Raw genomic sequence first — 17,020 nt, forward strand, 5'->3', positions numbered from 1 at the left:
ATAAATAATGAGTTTTTGATTAAATAAATTACAGAGTTGAATTTTAGATAATATTGATAGAATAAGAAAAGTCATATTATTGTAATTCTATGGAACATTATATTTATTAAAAAATAAAAAAAAATAAAGTAGTCGTCTAATATTGTCTATCTTTGCTGAATGAAATATCATACTCATTGTTTTATAAAATTTATTTATTTGATAATTAAAATATAAATGAATGGCATATTCTTGTTTTTCTCATTTCTCCCAATGTCTTTGTTTGAAATAATGGTACAGCAAGCTAAATTCAAAAAACGATGTCATATTAAAAGCCACTTGTTTCTACAAGATTTTGAGAAATATTATACTCACTACTTAATGCCAATTAAGTCTTTATAATTTATTTTAAAATTATTAAAAGATAAGATGTAAAATTAATCCAGAATTTTTCAAAAACATATTGCATAGTTTCTTTAATAATACTAGTAAGATTTTAAAAACCTTTTGACAGTGAAATTTTTGTGGTGGTTTATATTAGTAAAATTGTTATTGTTTCTTTTTATTTTTCCTTATTGAAATACTCTCCCTTTTGTATATATCTCCTTTTGGTTTTATATATATATAAAACCAAATTAGTAAAAAATATTAGTTAATAAGTTAAAAAATGAATATTAGCTAAAAGAATCAAAAAAAAAAAAAAAAAAAAAAAGGAAAAGAAATGATGAATCCGGCTTGAAGACTTTCTCAAGGGTCACCCTCAGGCAGGGAGTCAAACAAAGGATTTTTTCTGTGAGGGGTCTGACTTTTGTGTCCAAAAATATCGATCCCTCGTGACCCGAAAATCCCCTGAAATTGAGGCCTTAGAAATGAACTATTTTCACAAAAATAAAACGATTAGAGAAATTACAATAACACAACATAAACTACAAAAGATCATTCACAAACCAAAAATATCATTAAAACAAAAAGGAAAGAACATACCAGTAGCATGAAAAATCCAGACTACTCAACAAAAAAGGCAGCATGCCAAACTACATTGAAGCTTCCCGCTGCTTCCATAGCTGCACCAATTTTGTAGAATAGTCTAGAGTGTTACCTGCTATTGGTATGTGCTTCCCTTTTTGTTTTAATGATATTTTTGGTTTGTGAGTGATCTTTTGTAGTTTATGTTGTGTTACTGTAGTTTCGCTTGGATTTGGATAATTTATTATTTTATTTCTGTGAAACTAGTTTATCTCTAAGACCTCAATTTCAGGAGATTTTCGGGTCACGAGGGATCAAACCCCTCTTACAGAAAAAAAATCCCTTGTTTGAATCCTTGCCTGAGGGTGACCCTTGAAGAAGTCTTCAGGCCGGATTCACCATTTATTTTCCTTTTTTTGATTCTTTTTGCTTATATTAACTTAATATTATTACTAATTTGGTTACGTTCATCTGTGTTTTAGTAATAGTAGCATTAGCGCTCTCTAAATACATTTGCATTTTTTTTTGGTTTGATTCAGAAATAATTTTTTAAATTGAAATTTCATAATGTTCGTATTTTGGATTAATTTCTTATATATATATATATATATATATATATATATATATATATATATATATATATATATATATATATATATATATATATATATACACATATACATAAAGGTCTTTTAAAGAATGCGTGCAGGTTGAATAACAAATTTATTAAAATAAAAAAAATAAAAGAAGTTACACTTATCATTTCGAATAATAAAGACAGAATAGAAAACAAAAAGAGACGAAAGAAACTGGAAAACTCCAAGAATTATATTATTGATGAAAGACATTTAATCATTCAAATTTTTTTTTATTCATTAATATTTTTGTTTAATTTTTTTTTTCTGATCATTGTATTTAAAAATTTATTAATTAGTTTTCTTAAAAACAAAATTCCATTTTTTTAACTCTAAATTTATTTTTAAAAGCACGTTTTAGAATCTAGATCTATTAAGCTTTCACAAAAAAAAGCATATTTGAAAAGGAAGTAAAAATATAATTTTAAATTATTATATTATTCTTGTTTTATTATTATTATTATACTGTTTATAATTTTAGGTTGAGTAGCAGTAGAAGTGTGCTTTTTAAAATTATAATAATAAATGCGTTTTCTTTTCCACTATTTAAAGAATTGATGAACATTTTCCACATAGCCCTTTTTATTTACATCGAAATTTATTATGTATATATAATGTCTGTATATATGATAGGAATCTATTTATGAATGGTCAAAATAACATAATTTTGAACCTTATCTGTAATTATTTTCTACATAAACAGGCAAAAATGACCTCTTTTAAATATATTTTTTTAATTCTTTGTTGATCTGTGACCTGGAATATAGAGAAGAGAGAGAGAGAAAAAAAGATTGAATAAACTAAATTAGAGGTTTTATGAACTGCAGACACTTTTATGCAGAAATTTTTCGATATACAATTAATCCAGAATTTCTTTGAGGCACTTATCTTTTACGTAATATAGCAGTTCAGCTTTAGACAGTTAAGTTTACAGAGATTAGAGCCTGAGCTCCTTGGGAAAAAACTAGAAGCCTGAACAAATAAGGAAGTCAAGATTAGATTGCGTTTTGAATTTGTTTAGGATAAGAATTACATTATTATTAATAAATTAATTATAATTAATTTAAAACATAGGATTAATTGAATTTATTTTTAGGTATGATAAGAAATATGATAATAATATAAGATCAAAATATTAATAAGGAATATAATACAAATATAAATTAATTACTCCCTTGGGCCAATTTATGATTTTTTTTATTTCAAACTGTTAATATTTCCTTCCTTTTTTTAGAAGAGCATAAGGATATTTGAAACTTGTATTTTTATCATTTATCATCCAAACAGCAGAAATGGAAGTCTATAACAACGCACTTAAATTTTTTCAGCTATTGAACAAAAAGATTGAATTCAAAATTTGAGACAAGAGACTCTGTCGTTACAGGAAAATACAACACGAATCACGAGAGGTACCATCGGTAATTGAAATATTTGTGAGGAATGTGCTAGTTCCACTCTTTGGAAAAGTATAGCAACAAGCCGGTCGATAAATTCGAACCTCCGCTACAGGGAAAATCAATCCTCCCAAATTACATTACATTCAAACAGAAAGCGAAATCCGATTGGATCAGAGAGCCTGATTTATCATGAGGGGATGGAATAAAGCAAAGGCAGGGCATTACTCAAAAATTCTTCCAAATGAGATAATTATTGACAGAAATGCTCTATTTCTAGGGTAGCTCGTGTTCAAAAGAGTATATCAGATATTTTGAAACTTGTAAAGAGAAAAAAAAATTGTTTTTTTTTCATTTGTCAAGAAATATTTAATTTTGAAAGTTTGACAGACATTTTCGAGTTAAAGGAATGAGATAAAAATTCAATTTGTAGCTTTCTTAAATTGTTTTTTGAAATACGATAGGTTGCCATGATCTTTTGTGAAACATTTTTTTAATTAATTAAATTTGCTAATATTTATTTTTGACACTGATAAAATTATTTTTTTATCTTTCAAATTGTGCAGTTTTGCCATTTTATTTGTTTTTGTTTTTATCTATGAAGTAAATATTTTATTCAGTTTTTAAATGAGATAGTTTTTGTATATTTTTAGATTTTGTTTTCAGCAAGAATTAAATTTTACAATAAAGGAAATCTAAGAATATTTTTCATCTTAATCTTATAACTGCAGAATTGACAAAATTTTAGGTAATTTTTTTAAAAAAAATATATGAAATAAAATAAATAGAGTTGATTAATTTTTTTGTGTTTTTATTTATTAAATATTGTCGATGATTTTGTATATTTCTGCATCTTGTGGATTCAATTTTATAGAAAAGGAAAGTGTAATTTTATCTAAAGTATATGCCAGCAGAACTAAAGAAGTTAATGGTAAGTATTTAAAAAACATTTTATAGTAAAATGCATAATATTCATTAATTTGAAAAGTTTATCTTAACTGTAATTAATAGATATTTTTTATGACATTTCGATTTCAATTAGAATTAACGAATTTCTGTAACAAAAGACAAAGAATGCCATTATCTCCAATATTTTCTCATTATTATTTACTATTTCTACTATTTAAAATTTTGAAAAATGATATCTTATTTGTTGATTTTCTCTTAATGTATTTAATTCTTAGAGACTAAAAAATCTAAATGTTTAAATTAAGAATTAAAGTTTTTTAAGAAGTAATTATCACTGTAACGTAAATTTATTTCGAAAAAAAAATGACAATCTCTAAAAAAAAGGATGCGCTTTTTAACTATGAAAAAAAAATCAATAATCCAATTAATTTGTTACGAAAAGAAAATGCTAGATTCTATATTAAATGCAAACTTCGTGTTCTATAAGAGAAAAAGGAGTTTAAGTGTATTTATTTTAAAATTTAGCTTGAAAGAACATGATAATGGAATATATTCTCAAGCAAATGTGCGCAAAAATCCAAAGAATAAAAATTCACGAAATAAAACGAAAAAAATTCCCAATTTTGTTGTAATTATATATTTTATATATGTGTTTTTGCTGCTATCAATAACGCATACAAATTCTGCTTTTCAGTAGCAGTTTTCAGATTTTTTTGTACTTTACACATCAATAAAAAAAACTGGAAGGGAGGTTCTTTTTCATAACAGAGGTATGTCTTCAAATAATTGATGATATACATTGTTATTTAATTTCTAACAATTTTTAATTTTTTTTCTTTTGAAAAACAATTTCCTTTAGCAAAATTACACTATTTTTACCGAAGATACTTAGGATTATATTCATAAAAATATGATCGAAAAATATGAAGTATGCTTCTAAATTTCGTTTTAATTTATAAAGCTGTGAGAACGATTCTTTCTGTCAATAACTTTAGGTGTATTTTTAAATGTATAATTTTCGAAGAAGTATTGTATAATATACATAATATAAGCCATTTGTTACAAGCCCATTACCAAACAGATGTTAATAGAATTATGGTAAAAATGAAAAATATGGCTATTTCAAGTTCAAACTTTTTGATTACCTCTTAATGAAATGAAGTAAATTGAAAAGTTTCAAGAATTAAAAATATTTAATTTGCAAATCATTTAAATTAAATCATTTAAAATAAATTTTAGCCAATTTGTAAATAATAACCGAATCAATCAATAATCAAATAATAGTTAGAATTGATACTAGTTTTTGCTTATTATAAAATTCCTATTTAAATTCCTAATGCTCATGACGTGTTAAAAGAATGGCTTAATAATTCCATATACAAAAAAAAAAAATGAATAAATTTAAATATTTTGATTATCTTAAAAATTACAAGAAAACTATTAATTCAATCTCATACGGATAAATGCAAAATTTTTATTTAAGGATTATTTTGTAGAAAGATCCGTAGACATAAAAATAAAATACGATGAAATCTTAAAATATGCTTTTAATTTTATTCGAAATTGAAAATTTTACAATCAATTAAAAAACTAGCATAATGGTAAAAATACAGCACCTTTACACTTTCAAACCGTAAAACCATTATGCAAATTTCAATTGAAATCAAGTATATTTAAATTTCTAAACTTTAGAATAAAAAACTTATAACAATTTACCGCCTATTTTGTGTATAGATATTTCAACTCTCATTATTAAGCAGATTATTTAGTCTATTGATAAAACGACAATTTTTTTGATGATTTGTAAATTTAAAATAATAGCTTTTGAATAAAAGTAATGCCGATGGATCTATTTATAAATTTAAAAATACGCGTTCGAATAAAAGTAATCATTATGAATCGATTTATAAATTTAAAATTATAGATTTCGAATAAAAGTAATCATGATGAATCAATTTATAAATTTAAAAATATAGCTTTCGGACAAAAGTAATCGTGATGAATCGATAAATAAATTTAAAATTATAGCTTTCGAATAAAAGTAATCATGATGAATCAATTTATAAATTTAAAAATATAGCTTTCGGACAAAAGTAATCATGATGAATCGATTTATGAATTTTAAATTATAATTTTCGAATAAAAGTAATCATTATGGATCTATTTATAAATTTAAAATTATAGCTTTCGAATAAAAGTAATCATGATGAATTATATAAATGAATTTTTAATGCATTCAGAAATTATCTTTCAACTTATACTAAAAGCAACCAGTATTTTTAAAACTACTCACGAAAAAAAATGGCAACGTAGTTCATGTATTAGGAAATAAAGTTTCATTTCATATTATGAAAACAGAATATAAAAATTATTCTCAAATAAAACTGATAATTTTAAATTTTCAGATAGGAAATAAATGAAGCAGGCCAATTTTAAATGAATAAATTTTTAAATGAACCCTGTTCAATTTTTTTATGTGTTTGGAATTAAAATTTTTCCTTTTAATGCAAACATGATGTATAAGTTTTTTCACGAGGGAAGCAACGACTTAATAGTAGGTAATAGTGAAAACTCTAATATTTATAATAAAGTAAATCTAAATTAATCAGGATCTATTTTTATATATTTGGAATTAAAGTTTTAATTCATGTTATTGTAAAGGAAATCTAATACTACTCACGAATGAAAAATGGCAATTTTACCTTTTCGAGGATTTCAATCATTTTTGTGTGGTTGCACTTGAACAGGTGTCGCAGGTCAAACAGAAAACTCCACCGCTTCGGCATAAATAACTTGAGATTTTCAGCTCGTACGAAAATCAACGAAAAGAATAATTTTCTAACCAATCAAAATAAGAATACAAAGTAAGAATTTTTCACGAAAAGGAGAAAAAAAAATCGTTTGGCTTAACGCTACGAAAATTTCTTTTTTTTAATATTAAAAAAAAAATCCGAATTCCTTGTTTCGTTTCTTTTGTTTGGTTGCTCTAAGAATTTTACTTAATCTAACAGGTGCCTCAAAATTTAATACTTTTCTCCTCAACCCTCATTCTGATCTGACTTGACATTCAAAGATCGGTGCATTCCATTCCGAGCAGACGATTTTACCTTCCCTTAACGCCAATGGACACCCGGGAACCGACCGGAACAAACGATCGGCGACGAACTGCGGACCTCGGGTAGCAGCGAACGATGGAACAGCCTATTCTGTAAATTATGAAAGGGGAGGGCAGAAAATCTGATTCAGATATGAAGCGGTTTTTTGTATTCTTAAGTTTAAAAAATCGTTTTTAATCTCAGAATATAGTAAAATCAAGAAGAAATAAAAATGTTCATAAGAATTTTTTCAAAATCGTCTGCGAGGTTGTGAATTAGAGTGGGGGTACAGCGGTATTTAGAACAGCCTGGAGATGAGAGAAAACGATTTAGCCGTTTTTCTACACCTACATCCCTTCACTTTATTCTGACAGCCCACCTAGAAAGCAGTGTGTGAAGCAAACAACAAATTCATTTAATACTAAAAAAAAATTCTTTTCTTTAGTTTGTTCTTCTAAGTTGGGAACCCCACCCCACAGCTTTCAAATATCCGAATAAGTTTAATTAGTTATTTAATTTTTAGATGTCAATTAACTTGTATTATTTAAAAAAGTATAGGTGACTAAATTTATTTTTTAAAGACAGGGCAAAACCAGACAGGAATTCTCTAATTTTAATTAGAATAATTTCTTGTAAGTTTAACTAAGTAAATCAAATTTTTCAATATTTATAGAATTTATAAGAAAAAATTGATTGGCATATTGAAACATCCTCAAAAATTTCAGAAGTGAAAAGGGAAATATTTTTGAACTTATATTAATAAATTTGAAATTTCTAGCTTAATATCTTTTATTTTAATATTGTAAATTATTTTGAAATTTAGAAAATTTAAGAAAATATCTTTTCTTTTATCTTGACAGTCAACTTAAATTATATGCGAAAAAAAAGTGAATTAAAGCTAAAAAAGAACTTCTAACTTTTGTTCGTTCACAAAGTTAACAACTTCACAACTTCTTGAAAATCAAGTAAGCATAATTATTTATTTAAATAAAAATGTAAGTAATATTTGAAAAATTAATATATATAAGTACATCATTAAAATGATTCTTTTTCCACTTTCATTTTAAATTCAACTCACTTTATTATACTTTCACATAGCTATAAATTATTAGGACATTAAAGAAAGCATTAATCAAAGTGAAAAGAAGCAATAAAATTGGAACTCATTTTGTGGATTCCCAAATATCTTTCATCATAGGGAAAATATTTAAAAATTCTTGTGATTTAGAAAATTCTTTAAAGAAATTCTTACATAGTTGATAAGAACCAGGTAAATGTCGAAGTTTAATGGTTAAATATTTATCAGATACTATATTTATCAGATACTATATAACAAGGTAGCTTAATTATTAAGAAATGGTTTTCTTCATTTTAATATTAATGATACTTAATTGATAATGTTATTTAATTATAAAAATAAATGTATGAAAAGAAACGTTCAGTATTCATAATAAGCATGAAAATAATAAAATTATCATTCCTTTGCGATAGAAATTTTTAATAAATAAGACATAAACTCAAGAGAAGAACTTCGCAAAAGCTCTCTAAGCAGGAATTCTAAAAGGTCCTTAATGTAGCTTACGTCATTCTAATAAATCTTATTAAAATGACATAAACTACATTAAAGTTGAAGATGGTAAAAAAATTATCTTTAATCTTTTAATAATAATTTAAAATGGAATCCAGCATAACATGATTTTCTTACAATAATCAGCGAATTGAAGTAACTTAAATATTGAGACTGATTTTCTAATTTTCTTTTCTTCTAACTTTTTCTCTAATCTCTTATAATTTTTAATTTCATAAGTGGCATGCTTCACAAACTAAAAGAAAGAAAGAAAAAGTATAGCATATTATTCGATACTAAGCCTAATGAATTTTTCAAATGAATGATGAAGTCATGCTTATCTTTGTTTAAGTTTCAAAGCTTATATAATAATAATTCTTAAGTTCAATTAAAAGTAGAAATAAAAGATACTAAATATTTTATTAAATCGGAAGTTTTACGATATTTTTCGTTACTAAAAAAAGTATATTTAAGAAATTTGAGGTTTTTTTGAATAATTTTTTAAAAAAATCTACTATAAAGCAAGTAAAGCTAGACTACTTAAACCCTAAATTTACATAAATTTTTAACACATTTTTTTATGCCTTAATATTTTCTTATGTTAAATCTTTCTTGTCTCTATGCTATAAGTGATGAAAAGGGTCTATGGATCTGATCTTCCAGGGACTTGAAAATGGGAGGGGCATCTTTCATTTTCATCATATTCCTTGTTTCTATTCTTCGTCTAACTATTGCTGTGAATGCTAGCTTCATCATTTTGATTTAATAACAAACAGATTTTTATTTCCGAATTTGACAAATTTTTGTTCCGTACTGATAAAATATAAAAAAATTTTTTATTAAGATTTTAAAAATATTATTAACTTTATATTAGATCCATAAAATAAATTGAGGAACAGAGGATTAAAAATTACATTAATCAAATATTTTTTAAATTTAAATCATTTGAATGATTAAATAAATGTTGAAATAGATATATTAACACATTTATAACAATAAAATAAACTTTTTTTATTTTTAATTCTGCAGAACTTACAAAATTTCAGTTAAGTCATTGTCGATAAAATCTATTTATACTATCAAAAAATATAAATATAAAAAGAAATAAGAGATATTTTTCAAGTATTTTACATACTGAATTTATTTAATTAAAAATTATTTTACAGTATAAATTTTTATCTTACGTGTAAGATTTTAGCAATTTAAAATATGCAATACCAAAATATTATTGGCGGGTTTTAATAAAATTATTTTTATCAGTCAAAAGAGGACACTTTCGGGAAAAAGAAAACAGATAAATTAAATGATTAAAATGTAATTAATACGAATGTAAATATAATTAAAAGCAAAAACCTTTAGTTCCGATAAAAAATTTAAGAAGCTTTAAGAAAATAGTTTTGATTACAGCTACCTTAAAAAAACATAACACATTCATAAATAATTACTACTATATTAATATTTTGAACATAACTAAATATAATAAGGGTACTCAAGTATTATCAAGAAAATAAATTTAACTTATACATTTTTAAAAAAAAATTTTGATAGCCAAAAGGATCTGAATGTTAAGTATAAAGCTCGATTTGCAAACAATTTTTAATATTTATATTTTTGACCCTGATTTTCATTTTTAATAAAAATAAAAATGATCATTTTTTTTGTAAATAAAAAAATGACTTTCTTTTTGTAGTTAATGTCGGTTTATTTGGTTTCCCAAAATGATGTGCAATTCTAACTGTTATTTTTCCAAAGAATTATTTTTCTCGTAAAAAAAGTGAGAAAAATTATGATTCATCCACGTCTTATATAGAACTGCTTCTTTTATGTAGCTTTCTTTTGTACTGATGTCCAACACCTATTATAAAACCTTTTTCGTATAGAATGTTTAGAGATATTGTAATCGCCAAAAAAAATTCGAACTCCGGATTTTGACGAATTCCGAGAAATATATATATATATGTATATATTTTTAGAATTATCTCTATCTATTTGTTTCTGACAAATATAACTCAAATGTTTTGAGCTAGACGTATGAAATATGACATACGGATTTTTATGGATACTTCATAGCTTTCTATCAAATTTTGAGCACAATTCATTCAGAAGAAGCCTGTCTGTCCAACTGTTCGAATATACGTTATTTGGTAAACGAAGAGAGTGAGATACATAAAATTCGGCACACAAACTTCCATAGTGTAGACACCTATTAAATTTTGAATCCAATCTCTATAAGGAAAGGTCGTCTGTCGGTCTGTACGTTCAGAAACGTGATAACTCAAAAACGCATTGCCTTAAACACAACAAATCTTGTATGTAAATTTGTGACTACAAATGTAGTTCTGTGCCAATTTTTTTTTGTTTCAATCGATTTAGAAAAACGTATCTAAAACATAAATTAAACTTTTAGATACTACTAGCCGCCTTTGGCAACCAGCCGGTTCGGCAGTATTCATTCCGGCTAAAAGGTTCAATTAATATGTTATATAACTTGGTCTCATAATAGGTTTTTCAGCAAAATATTTTTCAGCTTCTTGATAGCCAATTAATTCACTTGTACTATTATGTAGGCTTTAAGCCTCTCTCTCTAATTTTCAATCAGCGCACTTAAAATTCATTTTTAAATTAGAGTGGAAATGATGAAACTGCAATTATTGTAAAGACTTTTTTATTGAATCCAAGTACCATATTAAAAAAATGAGAACTGAAAGCAGAGTCGTTCGGCATTGAAGTCTTGCGTGCACAATAGAATAATTTTCAAAATTTTTAATATCTCAAAGAATTATTCAACAAAATTTTCCTGGATTGATTCTTCGCAAAATTCAGTTTTTAGCTTCATTTTTAAAAGTATATACTCTGTCAACAATAATATTTTATTTTTTTCGGTTTATAAATATTACTTCACAAAATGATGAAGTTTAAATTTTAGACAGCCCTTTGGTCTTATAGATTCCTATTCTGCAAAATATTCTTGACACTCCAGCTTCTAAATAAATAAATAAACGTTTCTATCTGACAGATTTATTAATTTTTGAATATCAGAACAATAAACATTTTCACCATCTAAGCCAATCACTCTTGAAAAAACCTGGGAGAAGATTGGCTCCTTTGAGACGGTCGATGCGGTGATCTAAAACCGCCTGTTTTTATAAAGTAATGATTTTGAAACCGGTCGTCTTTAATAATTGATTCAGTTGATTGGACGGCAACTTTTTTTATTTAAGATATTAGTGTCTCAATAATATTTTGTTAAATGTGATTCATAAGGCAGATAACGTACGTAGAAATTTAAAATTTGTAATTCATCAGCACTTATTGACTCAATTTAAGAAGAATATAATTATTTATTTCCCTTAGACCATTTGTTAGCAGAAGCATGTCCATTACTGAAGGTTTACAAATTACTGTTGCGATCTGACTGGAATAGATATCTTGTAGATATATATTGCCTTAAATAAAACTGTTTCAATGAATTAGCAATATTGGTATTGGAAAAGATCATAGAAAACGTTTCCTTGCATTTACTTTTCAAAAAACATCAAAATTAATATTTATTTTACTTCATACACACACGTGCTGAAAATTACATTTTTCCGAAATTTAATTCTCAGTAACAGTTAATTTATATTTGAATTTGAACTTTTATCAATGTAATGACTACACTTTGATAAAAAGTAATTTTTTCCCATGCACGAGAAATGTGCTCTTGCTGATTAGATTTTATTTTAATTTTATGGGAAATAAATTGTTGAAAAATATGGTTAAAATATCTTTTAAAAAATTCATTAAAAATAGTTTTCATTAAAAATAATAGTTTAATTTGTAATTAAAAACATTGGTATCATTAAAAAGATAAATTTTTTATCTTCAATATGATGTAAAAATCAAATTTTGTGCTGTAATATTTTCGAAAGTTATAGTAGAAAAACGTCAAAATTTAGTTTAATTTTTAATTAATTAAAATTATAATTAAAAATCGCTTTGAGGTGCACATTCACGACCTGAAAGTTATACATGAGCCAAATTTGGTAGCTGTAGATCGAACAGTTTAGTCTGTAGAGCACCAACACACACACACACACACACACACATGCACACCGCATGCCAAGAATTAATCGTGAAAAAAACTCGCCAAGAATCTTACGATAGCTTAAGTAAAAGTGCTCAATTCACTCTAAAGATTAATGTTTCGTAACTACTGTACACCAGCAACATCCAATTCGTCCTCTGGGCCAATACCCTTATTAGAAAGTACACGAGAAAGTGTTTGAGAGACACTTTTCATAATTCCCATTGGTTTACACTTTTCATAACTAGATTTCTTTGAAGTTTTTGAAGATAGATTTTCTATATTTTTATGATTTTGTTTTGATCATCCATATTATCAATAAAAATAAAATAAAATATTAATTTATCCTTTTTAATAAGGGATTACGAAAGGGCTTTAAGGGCTTATTCCGCTTTAAGGGCGGAAAATATCCCCAAACAAGTCAAAATATCGATTTTTATTTTATTGTTTTATTTCATTCTTCTTAACATTTTTACTAATTGTGCCAAAATTTTATAATTGTACCTTCAATACTTCAAGAATCATTTTGGTTTCTATTTTAGAACAAATGAAATACATATACAAATACATCACATATACATCACCATTATATTTTTAAAATGTTGAGGCATATTTTCAAGTTTAAAATGAATATTTCAATGTATTTGTACTTTCTTATATTTATTAAATATTAAAATTATGTGTGCAATCACATTCAGTGGCTTTGTTTCATTTATTTTGAAGATATAAAATGAGATGTTGCTAGATTTCATCATTTTTCAATAGTAAAAGTCTTATATAAATTTTAATAATACATACATCTTGAAAAAAATGTACAATGTGGTGTAATATATATTAATGAATCTAAAATACACTTTAAAAAAATCATATTAGGTGAAGCAGAAATTTTTTTTAAAAGTAAATTTTTAAAAATTGAATCCAATTTAAAGGGTAGATCAAAATACTTTTTTTTCTACTCTGGTGACTTTAAAAAATAAATTACAATGTTATCAAACAATGTTTTCAAATATCTTAAATAAAAAAAAATTGCTGGAATTTAATGACACACGTTATAAATTCATATGTAAATATTGCTATGTTGTTTTGAATATTTTCATGCAAACTATTACTTTATGTAAAAATAAGAAACCTAATTTTAGGTAAAATTACCATTAACTGCTTATACATTTTTTTAAATGAGGGTACAAAAATATTTCGGAAGAAGGAATAATACTCACGTTATTTTCTAAAAATGCGCTACTGAATACAAGAAAAATCTTTTTTCACACTTATTCTGCAAACTGGAAAAAAAATATTCCTAAAGGTGCAGTAACGCATTCTTTTCGTAAAAAATACTCTTTTCCACAAGGGAATCGAGTAGGGTGGAATGATGTTTCTTGCATGCAATTTTCCTATCGCATGCACTTTCTCAGATGAGAAAACAGTTTTACAGTGATGCTTTGGTACTGACATTCCTGACATCAAAATCCCAGTTCAAGGGTATTTATCTGAAATGGTCCGTGACTTCTCGATATTATACAAATTTAATAGGATTCTGATTGTGATTAAATATTTTACAAATATAATCTTTGCTCATAATAAGGCTGTATGCATATATTGGAGCTTTACAGGACATATTGTTGGACTTAGGGATATCAAATTTGGCAAAGATGTGTTTCGAAAGAGAAGAATGCGCATCTCGAAGCGATTTTTAATTAAGTATTATATATTAAAATTTAAGAAAAAAATGGCGATTTTTTCACTCACTTTCTCAAAAACCGATTTTTGCACCATTTTAACATTTAAACAATGAACTTTTCAAGCATATCAATTAAATAATCATGTAAATATTTCCTAAATGTTGATAATTTTTTAAAAATAGTTCTTTTTTCTAATTTTCAACAATAAATTACATTATTATTCTGAAATTCAAACTTTTTCAATTGTTTTACAGAGAATTTAATTACGTGATATTTTTATATTATTGAAAGTTAAAGAAGAAGAGTTCTGTCTAATATTTATATTGTTTGCAAGACGAATAAGATAATGAAGTTACAGCATCGCGAAAGTTTGGAGATAAATCAACCAAGCATGTACATTATTAATAATGCTATGATGTCATGGGACTTTACTTTATAAGAATTGTTCATTTTCTTAATGAATAGAAAAGATATTACTCATATAACTCACAGGTCTTTAATTTCTGTCACAATTTGTTGCTTAAAATATTTCCTTAAGGGAATCCTAAACATTAATTTTTGCAAAAGAGATTTAATCAGAAGTATTCCACAACATAAATTCCAGGTGAACGAGCCGGTTGTCAAACGCGACTGTGAAAGGCTTTAATATGAAAAAAGGAATTGGTAATCATAAATCTTTTGTTATAGTGTGATGATATCAACATAGAACAATGCAATCTTTATTAATATCAGATATGAACGAATGTGTGAGCATCTGTGTGCGTGTTTGCACTGTACGAGAAAGACCATATGATCTATGACTAGTAAAAATATCCTAAAGGAACTTTGAAAGGTGGGGATGTACACTTCGAAGTTATAATTTTTGAAATTTTAATTAAAAATTGTGAAACTTTGAAATTTTTTTATCATAACTTTCAAAAATATAATTGGAGAAAACTAAACTTTTTCCACCCTTTCCAGATTTAAAAAATGTTTTTTATGATATCTTTTTAATTGTCGAGCAAATTTTTTCCGAGACTTTTGGGGAGTTTTTGAAAATATTCTTTAGCGTAATTTTCACTAATAGATATCATTGCTAATTTGAAATTCAAACCGTTTTCACTTTTCCCTCAAATATTTAATCGGGTGGTTTTCTTCTATTGTTGAAAACTAAGAAAAGAAGATTCTGTTTAATATCTTTCTACATGAGAAAAAAGAGAGTGAATTTAAAATAGTCCTAAAGAACGAAGACAGATTATCTGCAGAGTTACTAGTTTAATAGCATGACATGTCATGTTAAGTAATTTGGTTAGGATGGCTCATATGCCTTATAAACAGAACAATGTAAGTTTTTAAAACAACGCAACATGATTTTTATCACAATTTAATACTTAAAAAGATTCTCTTAAAGGAATTATAAACATTAATTTATGCATAAGATATTTAATTAAAAGCAAATAAAATCAATTTTCACTACTAATCAACTGGTCCCCAAAGTTGACTCGTGTGCATTATTAAATATATTTTCACAATCTATGAAAGCTCGGATGTTAATGATGAAAAATGATTTGAAAAGATCCATATAACTGAGATCTGTGATGTGTTTAATGGTGATTTCTCGGTTTGGTGATCTAACAGTGGAAGAGAAACTCGGTTCCATCCATAATGCAACTTTTGTGTAACCTTGGCTTATATTAATACTTTGCAATAAAATGATCCAAATAAAAATGTTTTGAGTTACATGATAAAACTGATAATGATGTAACTAGAAAAACATCAACATTTTGTCTTTTTTCAATTAATTTAGGAAATAAGAGATTGGAAATTTACTTACCAGTAATCATTAAGGGTAAATTAAAAGTGGTAAGTATTCTTACTACTGGGCCCCAAGTGTGAAAATATTTTAAAATATTCCCTAGTATGGACTCTTAGTACTTAATTTCAGGGAATTTAAAGCGATTTCCTGGATTTTTTTTACAGTAAAGCTATGAATTTCTTGAAATTGAATGTCTAATTAACTGAATTATGAATTTCATTTTGTATTTAATGGAATCACTAGACAAATTGGCACATTGTATAAACATAAAAACGTTACAGCCTAGTATAATTTAATAATGATTACTTTATGAGCAGAGAAATAAATTGGAAAATTAAGAATTACAGAATTTAAATGGTCTATGCGTCAAATTTGAAGTCGAATTACTCATAGGATCATCATTAGAAAAATCTTAAATTCAAAAAGAGAAAAAAAAAGAAAAGAGAGAGAGAGAGAGAAACAAAGTGAGGAGGGGGCCAGAAACTGCATCAATAATATTTATCGAGTTTCCAAACTTAAATTGAATTTAAATTAAATAAATTTAATAAGAATATCGATAATTAAATACAAGAACATTCTAGACATAAAGAACAGTGTACACACTTTTTTATTTTTGAGTAAATTTTCATGAAGTTCAGTTCATGAAAATTTACTCTACGTTGAAGCTGGGACTCAATGTCGTTGGAAAACAGCTGATGCCGTATATAAGCGGTGGTAAGAGTACTTATTACTTTTGAATGTAATTAAGATTAAGCGAGATAATTATTATAATTCGAGCCATTATTGCTCAAAGGGTAACTAAATACTAAACATTTAATTATTCTATTTAACATTTTACAATATTTCTTCGCAGTAACAATAGAAATTTTTCTTATATATATATATCTGGAATCTATAAAAAATTGACTTGCTTTTGCTTGTCCAAATCTACACTT

At 25.7% G+C, this 17,020-nt stretch overlaps 1 protein-coding gene across 10 annotated transcripts in view; it reads right to left on the bottom strand.

Annotated features, from left to right (window-relative positions):
* Nucleotides 1-17,020, bottom strand: part of LOC129984378 (voltage-dependent calcium channel type A subunit alpha-1-like) — a 391,421-nt gene that overhangs the window by 215,694 nt on the left and 158,707 nt on the right. The window contains exon 1 of one of the 10 annotated variants that reach the window (XM_056094256.1): nt 6,586-7,001. The exons of the other annotated variants lie outside the window; for them this stretch is intronic. The gene's annotated coding sequence lies outside the window, so the exon portion shown is untranslated. Of the gene's footprint in view, nt 1-6,585; nt 7,002-17,020 lie in introns of those variants that run through there. 10 annotated transcript variants of the gene reach the window in all.

This window comes from Argiope bruennichi, chromosome 9 (assembly GCF_947563725.1).
Source record: "Argiope bruennichi chromosome 9, qqArgBrue1.1, whole genome shotgun sequence".
In the NCBI taxonomy this organism is placed as follows: Eukaryota; Metazoa; Arthropoda; class Arachnida; order Araneae; family Araneidae; genus Argiope; species Argiope bruennichi.